The following is an 18,226-nucleotide window of genomic DNA, read 5'->3' on the forward strand; positions in this document are numbered from 1 at the left end:
TCTCCAAATCCTCCTTTGAAAATCTCTTCATCCCATAATTACTATTACCATTATTAATCCCTTCTCCTTCTCCTCTCAAAGCTCTCCCAACAATACACACATGAATCACTACCAACACAGCTATCCCCACTACCAAAAGAATAGCTGATACAACAATCTCCATAACCATAATCTCTACAAACCCTTTTTTCTTTGTGGGTTTCTTTTGTTTTTTTGATTTATTCTGCAAATTCACTCATTTTGGTTCTTCAAAAGGAAGTATTTGGTGGGATTGAGTTTTAGGGACAGAGAGAGAGAGAGAGAGATGAAGAAGAAGAAGAAGAAGAAGAAGAAGAAGAAGAAGAATTTGGTGTTGAGTGTCCTTCTGGCTTTTGTCTTTTTTGAAATCATTTCACAAAATTTCCAAATTTTATCAAACACCCTTTTGGAAGCTCTTTTGTTTGGATCATTAGATGGGGAAGTTCTCACCAAAGGAAATTACAGATATATCCATCCTCCATGAAATCCAAAAATGACGGACACAGCATGTAAGTGTTCCTCTGGTTCTCTCCATTTTTCTTACATTATAAAAAATAAATAAAAATAATTCATATTTTTTTACCACAAGACATTTTTTTTTTTAAATTTTTATTGGGAGTTGTCTAAATTGTATAAAAATAGGTGCAACTTATACCACGCGCAAATTATTTTCATCAATTTAAGGTGACTGGGATTGGAGAGGTAAATAAATAATTAACTTAAGCTCCATTTTATATGCATATCATTGTGAAAAACGGAAAGAAAATATATTTAATTTTTTTAAAAAAGGGAATTTACAATGGATATGAAATCCAAAATCTATAACTAGGGGTTGGAGATGTGACAAAATTCTAAAATTTAAATTTCGGTTTATTTCATATTTCAATTTTGCCCTTTTAATAAACCCACATTTTTTTTGGTATAATATACCACATCTAAAATATATTAGCTGTGTATTTTTTTCATTGATTTGTATAATTTTTGTATTTTTTGTTTGCAGTAATATGAGTTATTACTCATTTTAATTTCTATATTTGCTACATTTTATTTATTCTTGATTTTATTTATAGTTTTTTTTCCTTTTTAAATGATGTCATTTCTTTCATTTTTAAATACAAATGTACAATAGATCAAAGAAATTCAATCTACAGCTCACTAACACTCAGTTTAGTATACTCATTTTGACAATTTAGGCATGTTTGGAATAACTAAAGAAAAAAAAATATATATTTTTTAAAATCATTTTCATGCAATTTTTTTTAAATACTTAAATAACTAGTCATTTTCAACCGTGTTTTAATAACATATCAAGTGTATCAAATGTTTATCAATATGTATCAAATGCGTATTACCAATGTATCAAGTGTATTAGGCGTATACTAGTAGTGTATCAAGTGTATCGGGTGTATTGAGCTTGTCTTTTTGCTATTTTTGTAAAAATAATAAATCATGACACTAGACCTAATTTTTGAAATTTATTTTGCAAAATCTACCAGAAGTCCTTTAAAAAAAATCTAATGGTTATTAATTTTATTTTATTTTTTTATAATTGTGCTTATAGGCACTGTTATTTCTTTATTTTATACTCTATCTTTTAGGAGTATTTTTTAGGAACCGGAGGAGTCTTGAAATTTTTTAAAAACTTATTTTCGTCTTTAAAATTTGGAAAAAATAAGGTGTTTAGTCAAAATAGATAAAAATTATGATAAAGAACAAACATTATTTTAAAAAACTAAATGTAACTCAATAGGTTTATGTTTTTCATTTAGAATCCCATGCTTCAATACATTAAAGTTTGCTGCTTTGTTATTATTATTTTTATTATTTGGATTTTGTATATATATGAAAAGGGGTCTTCACTTGAGTATAAAACCAACTCTTTCTTGTTGCAACCAGGTTAGAAATTGAGAAAATTTTATAACTTTCAAGTTTGTGTCTAACAAATCATTAATCTAGGGTTTATTTGAGATGATTAAAGAAAAAAATTATTTTTTTAAAAAAAATAATTTTCATTTAAACTCTTTGGATAAAAACGGTTTAAAATACACTTTGAAAGTGTTTCAAAAGGTATTTTGAGTGATTGTCCAACAATTTAATTTTTTTTTTTACAAAATTAAATATTTGAAAAATTAAGCTAAATACACCCCTATTTAACTTTTTAAAATGTTTATGAATCTACTTGACAAAAAAATTCGAAGTTAATATTTGTATCTAATAAAGCGGTTAATTAAAAAAAAAGTCGAATATGACTTAAATATTTTAAAAGTAAAATTTAAAATTCATTAATCTATGCTTATATTGGATACAAACGTGAAAGTTCGAAAACTAAATCGATACTTACTTAACCTAAACAATATCATATTATTATTATTATTTTTTTTTTTGTGAGTGTCATGGTAAATTGTATAAAGAGATTGAAAGGCAATGTTCACCAATGATTGGAATTGTCCTTTTCAATTGCCAAATATATGTTAGGATAAAAATAAAAAAAAAAAGAAAAAGAATAAAAGAATAAAAGAATTGGATGCCAAAGTGAAGGGCTTCATAGGACATTGTTTTATGACAAAAACAATTATTAAATAGCTCCACATGACATGAACTAATTGGGAAACCATTTTTTCTATTAAAAATTAAACTATAAATTATTAGAAGAATCTAATCATGTTCATGTGTATAACAAAGTCTTATGATTGAGAGAATCCAATCATATAAATATTGTACATCAAATTTGTGATTGTCTCTGAGGTCACTAATGGCCTAAATTATTGAATTTTAATTTAACTCTTATATATGGTTATCAATTAGGATATTCATTTCCATCTAAATCAAAATTCATTTTCTTTTATTTTTTCTTTATGAAACTTCCTACCATGGAATTTCATTTTCTTAAATATTATTGGATTAACCCATTGTTTATGTTGATGCATATAAACACTTATTACAAATATTTGGTTAAGTAAGAGTTTCTTAAAAATGTAACTTTTATATTTAAGTTAGTAGTTTAAATTCAAAACTTGATAGTGATGAATCAATATCTCTTCGTTTTTTATTTTTTGTGTGTGTGTGTGTTTTTTCAAAAAATTAAGTTCGCATGTGTTCTATGAACATCACTATATGAAGGCTAGTTTTCATTGTTTGATCGTATATGTTCTTTTCATATTTACCCATCATTTCTTCAAATTTTAAAATCATTGATGTTAAAAGTGATTTATAAGGGTATACAAATAAATGAATCCTTTCCACATTATAGGACGGATTAGTTAATTAGTTGGGTTAAGATTTTGTTAACTACTTGCTTCTCTATATCCAAATGAATACAGTTAAATTGACATACAATATATAAAGCTTCTACTATCTATTTCGACATTAAAGGTTCAATTATCTTATTCCACTTATTCTAAAGGAAAAAAAAATCTATTTGTTTCTTTATAATTCTTTTATTAGGGGATAAGAATTGGTTCTGAAAGTGATAAAATTGTTTTCAAAGATAACAAAATTAAACACGATTCGTTAAGAAAAATATGTTTCTTATTGTAGAATCAGATGATTCTTCTTAACATTTAAGAAAGCTTAGGGTTTAAATTGATATATATATGGTGTTGCAAGTTTTGTGTAATCTTATGGTGTTGTTGAGGTACTATTTATGATAAGTTATGTTTAAGTTTGAAATGAAGTTCTCGGAATGAGATTTGTGAATTTCGAGAACGGAATTCTTTTAAGGGGTAGGGAAATTATAAACCCTGAAACTTTTTCCCTAAGATATTCCAAGTTAAGTTGCTTGTGGAGTTGGCTTAGGGTGCTTAGAAGTTCAAGCTTGGAGTAGGCATGGGTCGTGGAGTGTTGGAAAAGAGAAGCTTAAACTTGAAGAAGAGAGGATTAGGTAAGTAGTCATGGCATGAAAAGTGATTTCACACAAAAGGGAGTTAGCAAGGAGTGAAATTGCTCAAGATTATAAAAGGGGCAACTAGGTGTTGAGGATATGCACAAGGGAAGAAGAGGAAACCATGCCATGACATAAGCTTGGTAGGCCATGCACGGAAAGTAAGCTAAGGAGGAGCAAAGAAGGCTTGGCCAAGCTTGGAGATGGCATGAGAGAAGTTTGGTGTGAAGAAAAAGTTTGTACAAAGAGATGTGTGACCTAGGCGTGGAAATTAAAGGAGTTAAGGCGTAGAACTTGCATGATAGGCTGAAAAATGAGAAGGGTAAGTGTTGAGAAGGCTTCCCTTGGAGGTTATTTTGGCATGAATCAAGCTCACATGCGATGGGAAGACATAGTGGAACCATGCGATGGTTAAGACTACGAGGCATTAGGAATTTGAAGGACAAGGAAGGGTGGTCGGTGAAGGACTCATATATTGCATGAAAGATGAAGTGGCTGAAGGAAAAATAGCCAAGTGTAGAGAAAGTGCCAACTGGATGCATAGGTGTCTAGTTATTAAACAAGGAAGGTATGCAAGAAGGACTATAAATAAAGGCTGCAAAGATAATGTTGGTTTGGCCATTCTACTTGACCAAAAGAAGGGATTTTGAAGTTATTTAAAAGCTTGATGAGTGAGGAGGATGCTTTAGGGTTGTTATGAAGAATCTCCAACGGATTAATGCTGAAAACTTAAGGAAATCAAAGGTAATGCAGGTTCTGGACTCCATCGAGCAAGCTGTTCTGTTTAGTGAATTTTAAGCTTTCTTAGAAGAATTAAGAGCTCCAATTTTGAGGTAAGCTAGTTTAAAGGTTTTGTAAGAAGTTCATATAAGAAATTTTCAGATTATAATGAATGGATTTTAAGTTATATGCTATAAAATTTGAATATGGAAATTAGGTGATAAAGAAGCAAGCAACTAACTAAGTGTTAAGAGAAAGAAGTGGTTTGAACATTTGACTCGTGCAAAGAAGAAGATTTTCTGTGAAGTCGAGGCTATTTGAGTGTAGAAGTTGCTCTTGGACTGCCATGGAGGGATTTGACCAAAAGAATGTCCAAAAATGAAGGAAAGTTAAGGAAGATTTGGATTTTGAAGCAATCAGAGCCGACTAAGGATTTTGATGCATTCTGAATTTTTGAGGAAGAATTTGAAGCTTGACATTTCTTGAAAAGTTTCATGAAGGAAATTTTGTTTAGTTGGAGATGGAATTGATGTTATACGTGCTGGAAAATGAAGGGAGTTCGAAAAGGGTTGTTAGTTGAAGAAGAGTAAGGCCGGCGTTGAGAGGCTGTTACTGGTGGGCTAAGTCAATGCATGGGCGTTGAGGGTTGCATGCCTTCTGTGCCTGCATCCATACACACCGCACATGCTAGGGGGTTATTGCTGCATGCCATTGCTTGACACCCAGCCTCATCACACACGCCTGCGCTAGAGTTGTCGTACATCTAGCTATTCGTGTGCGAGATCCAATGCACATAGCTTGTGTCATGACCCATGACCTAAGTGTAGCGCCCATGCACCCAAGGAGGGCAGACGACCAACCATGCAATGCAGTGAAGGAATGCACCTTGGCTTAAAGAAGGCCATTTGAGTGAAGGGGTATCTGAGGCTTTAAAGGGTTAAAAGGGAGCTAAATAAGAGTGAGTGGCTTTTACTTTTTGAAAGTATTTTAAAGAGCATGCTTATGATATGTTTTAAACAAAGTTTGCCTATGTTATGCCTAATATAAGTATAATCCTCCAGATGAGTTCAAACATAATTGAGATAAACTTGTTTATCTATAGGTTTACAAAGAGGACTATGTTATGATGTTTATGTTGTTATTCAAGTTATATTTTACAAAGGGCCACATCTTGATGTTATGTTTTCAAGGAAATTATGATATGTTATGCTTTTAAAAAGGCTTATGAAGTACTATGTTTTCCAAAGTAGTTTAGGCCATGCTATAATTTCCAAATAGATTTGTAGCAAATATATTTATGACCTCAAGCATGTGCATGTTGAACCATGATATGGTTTAAATGAAACAATGTTTCTAAAGGATGCCAAAGCTTTAAGTTTCTCATACATAAGCTAGATGCTCTAATGTTTCTAAGGCATGGTTAAGCATGATACATTCTAATTGAGCTAGATGCTCTAAATGTTTTCAAATACGATTAAGTAAGGTTTATTTCAAAAGGAGTTTATGCTATGATTTTCCATGATGTTATTGATAGGTTAGATCTTGCAATGAGTGTATGCTAGGCGATGGTTTTCCAAAAGGCTAGTCATGCCATGATTTACAATGAGAATTTATAAGAAGTATGTTATAAACTCAAAGTATGATTTATGAGTTTGAAGAGCATAATATGACATGAATGGAAATTATGAGACGCTAAGTTTTCCTAAAAGGATTCTAATAAGCATGTTAGAATCCTCAAGCATGTTTAATGACTTTTAAGAATGATTTCCTTGTGATCTCAAAGGAGGAATTTAATAAGCAATGTATGATGTTTATGCATAGAATGTGGTTTTGGAATAAAAGGGTTTCCAACTATTGGTTAGGTACCCTGGATTGCTAACATACGGCAGAGATGTTTGATGGGAATTGTCAATATACACTGATAGGAAATGTCAACGTACTCTAATATATATAGCTGAAAATTGTCTACATGTGAACATGGGGATGGGATAAGATAGGGTACAGGTCAAGTATGTTTTTTAGTTTTATGAAAAAGTTCAATAAGTTAGTTATCATCAGTCAAGGAGAGGAAGTTGATGATAGCCAGTTTGTTACTAAAAATATGTTTTCTTGGATCCATAAGACTAGGTGAGTTTAATATCTGGATTTGCTGAGATATTATGCTATGTTATTCTCATGTTTTAATATGAATGTTTTATGAGTATGGTTTTCATCAGTCAAGGAGATGAAGCTGATGAATGACAGTTTTTGAAAAGGCTAAGCATGTTTTCTTGGTTTGAGTGAAAATTTATGATCATAATCTCTGGTTTTAATGAGGTGTTTTAACGATTTTTCTTAGTTTAAATAAAACCAATTTATGAGTAGCCTATGGTTTAAGTGTTAAAGGTGTATGCATGAAATCTAACTGAGATACCTTACTTAAATGATATTTCTGGATTTAATGGAATTTATGTAAGAGGTATTCTCAGGTTTAAATGAGAAAAATGAAATGTTTAAATCTTTGGTTTTATGAGAAAGACTAAATAAAATGCATTATGTTAAAGTGACCTTTGGTTTTCACTACGATAACTTAAGAGCATAATGTTTTATGTGGAGTTTACATTCTCAATGATTTACTTAAGAATGATTTGGCTAAGCATGTTTTAATGCCTTATGTTAAGAGATCCGGTTTTAATGATCGTACTTTATGTTTAATGATTTAAAAAAGAGTTTCCAATTTAAAGCATATGTTTATAAAGTATGCCATTCACTAGGCTTCCAAGCTCATGCTTTCTAATGTTTTGTTCTCCCCTCCCTCCCAGGTAGCAGGAGAGTTCCAAGGTTGCTGGTTGCTCGTCAAAAAAGGTTCAGTCTACCACTGACTCAAATGTTTCATAGGTCAAAGGTCTAAAAGAATCTTGATGTTGTTCTAGATCAGGTTTGTAATTAATGAGCCTCTATGGAGGGAGAATTAGAGCTTGGCTTGTAAATAAGTTGTATTCAGGGTTATAATGTTGTGAGTGAAGTTTATGGTTGTGATGTATTAAGTTATGTTCTATGTTAGTTATTACATTACACAGGTTTATAGTATTGGGTTTTATGCCATAAAGTTTGTAGATAGTAAATGTAATTAATTGACCGTCATTAATAAAGAGTTATCGATGTTATTTCAATAAATATTATTGATTGTGTACGTCATCAATAAAGAATTATTGATGTCATTTCATCAATAAATAGTTATTGATGTTACTTTAGTAAATGTTATCGATATTGTTGTATTCTATTTTGTCTTAATAACCATAAATCTAATAAACTAACATCCACGACTATCTTATTAGTCTTGAACAATATGTGGAGACATACAGGGATTAATATTCAAGATATAGTCTAAAGGGCCTATAGTATAGGGATAAGGTTGAGTACCTTTTCCTAGTTACACTATGGATACGATCCACTTTGTATTTGATACAAACATAGGTGATATGCGAGTGAAGTTATCCTATGCAATGAGTTTGCATAAGACTGGACTGCGAAATAGTAACCACTGTATATAACACTGTTGACTAGTTAGATTTCTATTTCAATAGAATGACCTAGGAAACTTAGTCTTAATCCTGAGTATATTATGAACTTCTATTCATGAGGGATTGTCCTTTGAGTTTTTTTTTGAGTGAGAGTGGCCAGTTCGTCGACTTAATAAGCCTACCATTTTGGGGACAAGATTGAGTGGGGAGTTGGGAACATAATAATACAAGATGGAGTTTACTTATTACCGACTTTAGGGTAAGTAGATGAGTGTTTCTTTAAGTGGTATCTTCAAGACTTGAACAAAGGACCCTACATTTCATTGGCTCGAGAGGAGTTTCTGTTTAATGGTTGGACTATAAACATGTTCTTCATTAGAGAAGCACTGGTACTTAAAGAGTCAAAGATAACCCAAGGGTAAAATGGTAATTTAACCCAATTGGTGTTATGAACACTCGTGAAAGACTAACTTGCTGTTATTGGTCTATATCATGGACACACAAATATATCTATAGTGAGAAGAATGCAACTGTGGGTCTTTAGTGGAGTGTACCTACAGTTAACAAATATTGATTAATCTGGTTAATGAGTTTGGCCGACTAATCTTATATCGTTGGAGCTTTTGATCTATAGGTCTATTAGGTCTCCTTGTTAGTTCACTAAAGGATATTAATGATGGATGATTTGAACTGTTTAAATAAATTGAGAAAATATCATATTAATGTGATTAATATATTATATATAATTAATTATAGATGTGATCTATAATTCAAATCATGTAATGAGATTCAAATATTGGATTTATATGAACTGGATTCCTAAAGAGATACATTTAAATATATGAATTTTATATGTTAATTAACTCTATATTAAATATGATTTAATATAGTTACTTAATTGATTAATTAATGGTTAATTAATCGATTAAGAAATGATAGAGAAAGTGATATTTATATATATTAATTAATTAACTATACATATTAAATTAGATTTAATATGTGGTTATTTAATTAATATGCTAATTAATTAAATAAGGTGCTATTTAATTAATTGACATCAAGGGTAAAAAGGGAATTACCTGGAGAAAGAGAAAGGGTAAAACTCTTCTCCAAATAAATTCTCTTTATTAGTCCATTTAGGCCAAACAATTTCTTTTGGAGAGAAATTTTATTTTTGAGAAAACCAACCGTAGCCACCAAATTAGTCCCTCTCTACAGCTTTTTAATGAACTCTCTACCTCTTCCTCTTCCAAGGGTTGGAGACCACACATCCAACTCTTGGAATTCCTACAGAATAACAAGGTAATCTTGTGGTAATTTCGGTGATCGTTGAGAAGACATTCGTGTGGAGAAAAGAAGGAATTTCGAGAGGTTCGGGAGTCTACAAAGGTAAGAACCATTCTTCCCTTTTACGACTCCTTCTTAATGCACGTAGTATAATGTTTATCCTATTCTTCTCTTTTAGTTGCTGTTTTTGTTTCTTATAAAATGGAAAAACAAATGCAAGATGATCCTAACGCGTCCACTTAGGATTCGATCCCCCTTACAATTGGTATCAGAGCCAGGTTTCTTGCATTTTGTTTTTCACATTTTAAAGACAAAAATCAGTGTAGAAAGATGGGTTTACAATCTGCATTTTGAATGAAGGTTTGCAATATTGGATGTTTGCAATTTTTGGCACTTAGATTTATGTTTTAATTCAATGAAAATGCAAGGCCCATTTTTTTGGCATTTATGTTTTGCTATTGAGTCTGTAAGTCCGTGTCGATCGAGAAGCAAGTGTTGCTGAAGAGATCGGTGAGAAAACGGAGGTGTTCGATCCAAGTTCGAGGCAAAACGAAGAAAAATGGAGCATTCTGAACTACAATGTTGCAATGTTGCTATCGAAGTGTTACAACGCTAGGGGTCTAGAGGAGACAAAATTCAATCGTAGGGTTGCAACGCTGTCCCTCAACGTTGGAGCATTCTGAACTTCACAGGCGCACACGCAAGGGTTCCAACGATCATGAGATCGAGTCTCAATTCCGTGTTTGCAGCTATTTATTTGTATTATATATTTTTATTAATTAAACTAATATAAATTTGTTATATTAATTTAATTAATTTTTTAGGATGCCAAAATTTGGTTCAATATCTGATGTTTTAATTTATTATGCATATGTTTAAATTAATGTTTGAATATTATATAATGTATGTCATATAGATTCACAATCACACCTTAGGATAGACATATTCATGCATCATGATTAGATATAAGTGTTATATTTTATGGAAGTATGATTAATTAGCATGCCCATATATCATAATATAAGTGTTATATCTTTTTATGTGATTTATTAAGCATGTTCATGCATCATACAAAGTATAAATATTATAATGTATGATGGAATGATGAATATGGTTGTTTATTTTTCATGAAAGACAAATATAAATATTTATATTTTTCCAATGAAAATGAACCTTGCATTGAACATGACACTACTTAGATAAATATATTTGATCGACGTCATTAGATGCAAATTATAGGTTTTAATACGACATTAATGTTGGGATATACTAGCATGCAACGGAAGCAAACAAAATCAATAAGCACTCTAATTACATTTAATTTGGGTTCTAAAAGCATCCTTAAACAGAAATTTAAGAAGAGAGTTTCTAAACAACATACATTTGATGAAGTCTCCCAATTCTAAGCTGCTTTTCACGTGATTTCAACTCCAATTCAACAGTGAACCACCAAGAGATCTTCTCTACTATTCTCATCCTTGAATTTGAGTGGTGGAACTCCAAAATGGAATGAATTTGTGAAGGGAGAAGTGGGTTTTTGTCAAGAAGAAGAATACTATAGCAAGAACTTTTCCAGCTGCCAAAACTCTTTCTCTGATCACATCTTCAAATTGAAGAGGTTTTATATTTGATTCACATGCAAGCACTGAAGTTCAGCAATATTGACACTTCAATCACTTGAAATTCACTGGACAAGGTGTGTAATTAGAGAGAAAACACCTCCTACTTCACAAAAGTGGGGTGTTTCCACTTTCTATTTTCAATTTTCCATTTTCTATTTTATTTGTTTTTAGTTTCAATTAATTCAAAATTAATTAAAATCAAAATCAAAGTTTCAATTTCTGAAATTTGAAATAAAGTGAGAAATTAATTTAATTTTAATCAATTAATTAAATAATAATTTAATGTCAAATATTAATCACACACCTAATATAAAACATGAATCTTATTCATGCAATTAATATTTAAATCAATATTTAAATAATATAAACTCTCCAATTTCGTTTAATAAATTAAACATTAATAAATTATATCAAATATAATTATATAAACCCCAATTTGAATCTTAAACTATTCAAATTCAAACCCTAATTTCAATTTGAACATTTTCAAATTGAAATTCAATTTGAACAATTCAAATTTATATCATTCTAAATTCACTCAATTTATTAATTCAAGGTGTTCATGTTTTACGAACTAGTAGAGGGACCTTATGAACCTATAGATCATGAGCTCCAACGATTTAAGATTAATTGGCCAAAAATCTTTAGACCAATTTAATCAGTATTCGTTAACTATCAAGTCACACCACTATAGCTCGATAGTTGCACTCTTCTTATTGTAGATATATTTGTATCAACTTGATTTAATCATAATCAGTAAGTCGACCCTTCACAGGTTGATCGTAATAACGGTTGGGTCAATATGCTTTTTTAGCCTCGATATTACATCTTGTTCCTTAAGTTCCACTAATCCTCTAATGAACAATTAGTTTGTGATCCAATCACTAGACCGGATCTCTCTCGGGCCAATGAGAGGGTGGGGTCTCTTGTTCAAGACCTGGATTTAGTACTTAAGAGAACAACCTTTCTCTTATCCCTAAATTGGGTAGGCGTGAATTCCGTATTGTACCCTATGTCCCTGACTATCTACCCGGTCTTACCTCTGAAATGGGAAGCTTATTGAGCCGGCTCTATTGAGCCAACCCTCACCTATACAAATCTATGGATAATCTCGAATAAACAGGAGTTCATTGTTAGCTCAGGATTAAGATTGAGTTACCTAGGTCATCTAAGCGAAATAGTCAGTCTTAAACATTAAACAACGTTATAAAGTAAGAGTGGTCCGATCTTATGCGAACTCATTGCATAGGATGCCCCAACTCCTCATGTCAATACCTGAATGAATCAGGATCACTTCGTTTGTAGCACTTTACAACAAATTGTAACAACTACAGAGTGGACCACATCCGATAGTATTACCAGAATAAGGCACCCAACCTTATTCGTATACTATAGATCATTTTGACTATTCACTCGAATCTGATCCATTTTTATGTCTCCAAATAAAGTTCAAGTATTCATATAATAGTGATAGATCTTAGTTTATTGGATTTAGTCTTTACAATTGCAATTTAAAAATTCACTAATAACATCTTTATTGATAATAGAATATGTTTAACTTTACAACTGCGAGTTTTAGGACATACAACCCAACAATACTCCCACTTGGACTAAAACTCCAATATAAAAATATATACAATGTTGAGTTCAATGAGAGAAAACAAACAAAAATAAATACAATAAACTAGGGCATCAGATACCCATTATTTCTCCCACTTGCCCTAGTAGAAAGTATCTCATAGTCCCAGTCCCACTAGGTGACCCTCGAACACTTTAGCTAAGAGGGGCTTTATAAATGGATCAACTAAGTTGTCTTGTTAGGCTTTCCATGTTTATGACTTCGAGGTTCCTCTGAGTTTGTAACTGCTCCACTGTTATCACAATACAGGGTGACTGGTAGGTGCATATTTCGAACCACTTCCAAATCAGTTAGGAACTTTCTGAGCCATACTGCTTCTTTTGCTGCTTCACTTGCAGCTACATACTTAGCTTCCATTGTGGAGTCAGCAATACAACTTTGCTTGATACTCCTTCATGAAGAAAATCGAATACGAAAATTTCCATGAGCAACAGAAAGATCATTCCAAATTACAATCGTATATGAACTTTACAATTACAATTAACAATAGAAACATACGGTTATGGAAAAAACATAAATTATAGCATGCTATACAAATGATCAAGAACAAGAGTAACACACTTTTGTCGACTCATCATAAAGCTCCTTGATCACGAATGCTTGATCACAGCTACATAACAACACACGAACTCTCGTCCAACACAACTGCTATATTACATGAACATTGTGCACTCGAACTAAGCGATTGCCTTGGTCACGAACACCCCGAACAACACGAACGACCTCCACAGAACCTCGATAGTGTCAAGTTGAATATGACACCACCAAGAAAGCTACCTTGGTATTCTCAATGTGATAATCCAAAGGGTGGGCTCTATGTGAACTTGGTTTGAGGCCGAAAGCAGAAGGAAACACAATCGCGTAAACGATTGAGCAAGTGGGAGATGGAAGAACCTATCGTATAGGTCGATGCCCAATCGTTTAAGAAAAGCTAAGTGATCGTCTAGCTCATTTAACTCATCGCTTAGCTAAGTGTCTGTCGCTTACTAACACTCCACGATCGTTTAGCTAGCTTCAAGCTGTCGCTTAGTAAATTCAATTTACTTGACAACTTCCCGTGAGAATTTTTCAAGAGAGGAAATCTCAAAACAACAATTTTCTCAACCTTACAAAACCTTACTAAAATTAGGAAAACATTTTTCCTTTTATCTCACGGTTACCATGAAATCACCAATAACCTCCCATTCAATTGGTTATTTGAGAAAAAGAGATAATTATCCAATAATTAATATCCTATAAATATAAATGATAACTATCTTATCATACTATATTTATAATCTATAGTTTTAATATTTCATCTCATGAAACATACAAACCATAGCTCTTTTTCTATTCCATGACACTTAATGTAAATCTCATTTACATTAATCCTCCACTTTATGTATCTCATACACCATACTGATTATATCATATATAATTGAGTTACCTTTTTTCAATTTGAAACATTTCAAATCAAAACCAAGAATTGATCCTCAACTTGAATCCATTGAGCTACCAAGGGGACCTTATGGACCTGTAGCTTGAAGCTCCAATGGTACGTGAATAACTGACTAAACTCTTTAGTCACAAGATCCACCATCCGTTAACTGCCAGACACTCCACTAAAGACTGACAGTTGAACTCTCCTTACCACAGATATATTATGTGTCCATTTTAACCAATCAATAGTGCGACAACCCTTTACAGATCGCTCGTAAGTACAACTCGCCCAATAACCGTTATACCCTCGTAGTTATATCTAACTCTTTAAGTACTACTGAATCCTCTAATGAACATAAGTCATAGTTCTACTATGACTGAGTCATCTCTTCCAAAGAAAAGCTGTGGCCATTATGTTCAAGCCCCGGAATCAGCCCTTAAGGGAGTAATCTCTCTACTTACCCTACTTCGGGGAAGAAGTGAATTCCATCTTGTGTATTGAGTTCACAGCTCCCAAATCAGACAAGTCCCCAAAAAGGTAGGTAGCATTGGCAATCTGGTCACTTTCACCCATACTAATCAAAGGACCACCCTCAAAGGCAGGAGTTCTCAAAACACTCAGGATTGAGGTCGTGTCACCTATGGTCGTTTAGGTGAGATGTAAGTCTTTAATATCAATGGCATTATATACAGAGTCTAGTCATCTCATGGTCCGATCTTATACAAACTCTTTGTATAGGACACCCTCGCTCGCATGTCTCTATATGAATGGTCAGGATCTATCATCTGTAGTAGTTTACAACACTTGCAAACCTCTACAAAGTGGCCGTATTAGTAGTGTCAATAGGATCAGGTATCCCACCTTAATCCTTATACCACAAACCTATTTAGGTTATCACTTAAGGCATGATCTACTTGTATATCACATATACATGCTTAAGTTTACATAAGATAACCATGGCGCTTTGTTTATTGGATATGAGTAAATGCTAGAATGAAATAACAGTTATTTTATTCATAAAAAAATGTGTATCATTATAAACAATGAGACTCCGGGAGAATTAGGACACCAATCCCAACATTCCATATTACTGCTCCTTTATTCAGAGTGAATACTGACCTGAAGTTGATTTCCTTGAATCAATATCGGTCTGGAAGTCAAAATTAGTATATTCAGTAAGGATCAGATCCTTAGCACCATACACGAGCATATAATTCCTCGTTCTCTGAAGATACTTGAGGACGTTTTTAACGACAGTCCAATGATCATATCCTGGATTGGACTGAAATCTGCTGACTATTCTGACTACATAGCATATGTCAGGACGAGTACACAACATGACATACATTAAGCTCCTTAGTGCTGATGCATATGGAATTCAATTCATAACCTCAACATCTTGAGGTGTCTTAGGACTTTGTTCCTTAGACAGATGAATTCCATGTCTGAAAGGCAACATTCCTTTCTTAGAATTTTGCATTTGATATCTAGATAACATCTTGTCTATATAAGATGCCCGAGACAATGTTAAAGTTATGTTCTTTCAGTTTCGAATTATTTGGATCCCTAAGAACATACTGTGTTTCACCCAAATCTTTCATTTGGAATTTTGTAGCAAGCCATATCTTGACGTCAACAAAAAATTCTACTTTATTTCCTATGAGTAGAATATCATCAACATATAAAACCAGAAAAGTGATAGTTTTGTTAACGATTTTCTTGTAAACACAAAGTTCGTCAACATTTTGGTCAAAACCATCAGATTTGGTTGCAGTGTCAAATCTTATATTTCAGGATCGAGACACTTGTTTCAATCCATAAATGGATCGATTAAGCTTGCAAACCTTTTGCTCTTGACCCCATTCAATAAATCCTTCTGGTTGAGACATATAGATATTCTCCTTAAGATAGCCATTTAGGAAGGTTGTCTTGACATCCATTTGCCAGATTTCATAATCATAAAATGCAGCTATGGACAAGAGTATTCTAATGAATTTATCATGGCAACCGGAGAGAAGGTTTCTTCATAGTCCACCCACTCTCTTTGGGTAAACCATTTTGCCACAAGCCTAACTTTTTAGGTCTGTACCTTTCCAGTTTGGTCTCGTTTTCTCTTGTAGATCCACTTACAAACAATGAGTTTTACCCCTTTGGTTGATCTACAAGGCCCCAGACTAAATTGAAGTACATTAACTCCATTTCAAGGTCCATGGCTTTAATCCATTGGTCTTTATCCACATCGTCCATTGCTCATTTAAAAGTTATTGAATCCTTTAAGCCATCATCAGGTATGATGACTTTAGTTTCACTTAAGCACATGTACCGGTAAGGCTATTGTACAACCCTCCCACTACGTCGAGGCACTCTCAACTCTTGAGAAGGACGTAGAGTACTAGTTTCATCAACAACTCTTATTGATGGACCTGCGTAATGTATAACTCTTGTTGATGCATTTGTCGTTTCTCTGGTCATTTCATTTATTCTAGCCTACTGTGAGGTTGGTGATTCTTGATGTGGTCTTTCTGCAAGAAATTTGCATTTTTTGATACAAATACTTTATCTTCCTGAGGATCATAAAAGAAACCATCTTTTGTCTCTTTAGGTTAACCTACAAATAGGCATACTTTTGAACAACGTTCCAACATTTTAGGATTTTGCACCAACACGTGTGTTGGGCATCCCCATATCCTGAAGTGATGTAAACTACTTTTACGTCCTCTTCGGAGCTCGTAAGGTGTTTCAAAAACACTTTTTGTGGGAATCATGTTCATAATATACACCGCAATCTCAACTACGTGTCCCCAAAAAGAATTTGGCAACTGGGCATAACTCATTGAGAACGAACCACGTTTAACAAGGTTTTATCTCTCCTTTTTGCCACACCGTTTTGTTATGGTGTGCCAGGTGCTGTGAGTTATGACTAAATTCCGTGTTCTATCAAATAGTCCTAAGCACATTTGTTATTCTTTACAGAGAATTAGTTCCTCTCAGTAGCTCGAGGAGGTTGAAATAACGCTTAAGGTTGGAATGGGAGATGCCATTTCAACTCTGCAATGGGAGCTGCTAAGTTGTCTTTTGGAAATAATACCTGTTTTTGGAAAATTTATATATAGTTCCTAAAATGAAGAGGAACCTTGTATCTATTTCTTGTTTAATCGAACAATCATATTTTGTTTCTTTTTCATTCAATGAAGTGCATTACAAAAAATTGTGTCACGATTTGTTCAGCTAAACTAGAAGACAACTTATATGTGTTAAGACCAACTGAATCAAAAGTACTTTTAAATCATGAGATGTTTAAAACTAAGAATACTCAAACTAAAAGGCAAAGAATTTCTCTAAGTAACAATAATATCTATCTTTGACATTTGAGATTAGGTCTCATAAATCTCGATAGGATCGAGAGACTGGTAAAGAATGGACTTCTAGCGAGTTAGAAGATAATTCATTACCTCTCTGTGAATCCTGTCTTGAAGGAAAAATGACTAAAAGATCTTTTAGTGGAAAAGGCTATAGAGGCAAAGAGGCCTTAGAGCTCATACATTCAGATCTTAGTGGTTTGATGAATGTAAAATCACGAGGAGGGTTGAATACTTCATCACTTTTATAGATGATTATTTGAAGTATGGTTACTTATACCTAATGGGACATAAATTTGAAGCCTTTGAAAAATTCAAAGAGTACAAAGCTGAAGTTGAAAACTCATTAGGTAACATGATTAAAACACTTTGATCTAATTGGGGTGGAGAGTACATGATATAGAATTTCAAAACTATATGATTGAACATCGAATTCAATCCCAACTTTCAGAACCTGGTACACCTCAGCAGAACGACGTACTTAAAAAGAGAAATAGAACCTTGTTAGACATGGTTCGTTCTATAATGATCTATGCTCAATTGCCTAGCTCATTTTGGGGTATTTAATAGAGATTGCAGTTCATATCTCGAATAATGTTTCCTCAAAAAGTGTTTCTGAAACATCTTTCGAGTTATAAAAGGGGCGTAAACCTAGTTTACGTTACTTAAGGATTTGGGGTTGTCCTACACATGTGTTAGTGAAAAATCCTAAGAAGTTGTAACCTTGTTCAAGGTTATGCCAATTTATTGGTTACCCTAAGGAAACGAGAGGTGGTCT

This window comes from Benincasa hispida, chromosome 8, assembly GCF_009727055.1.
Source record: "Benincasa hispida cultivar B227 chromosome 8, ASM972705v1, whole genome shotgun sequence".
Lineage (NCBI taxonomy): Eukaryota > Viridiplantae > Streptophyta > Magnoliopsida > Cucurbitales > Cucurbitaceae > Benincasa > Benincasa hispida.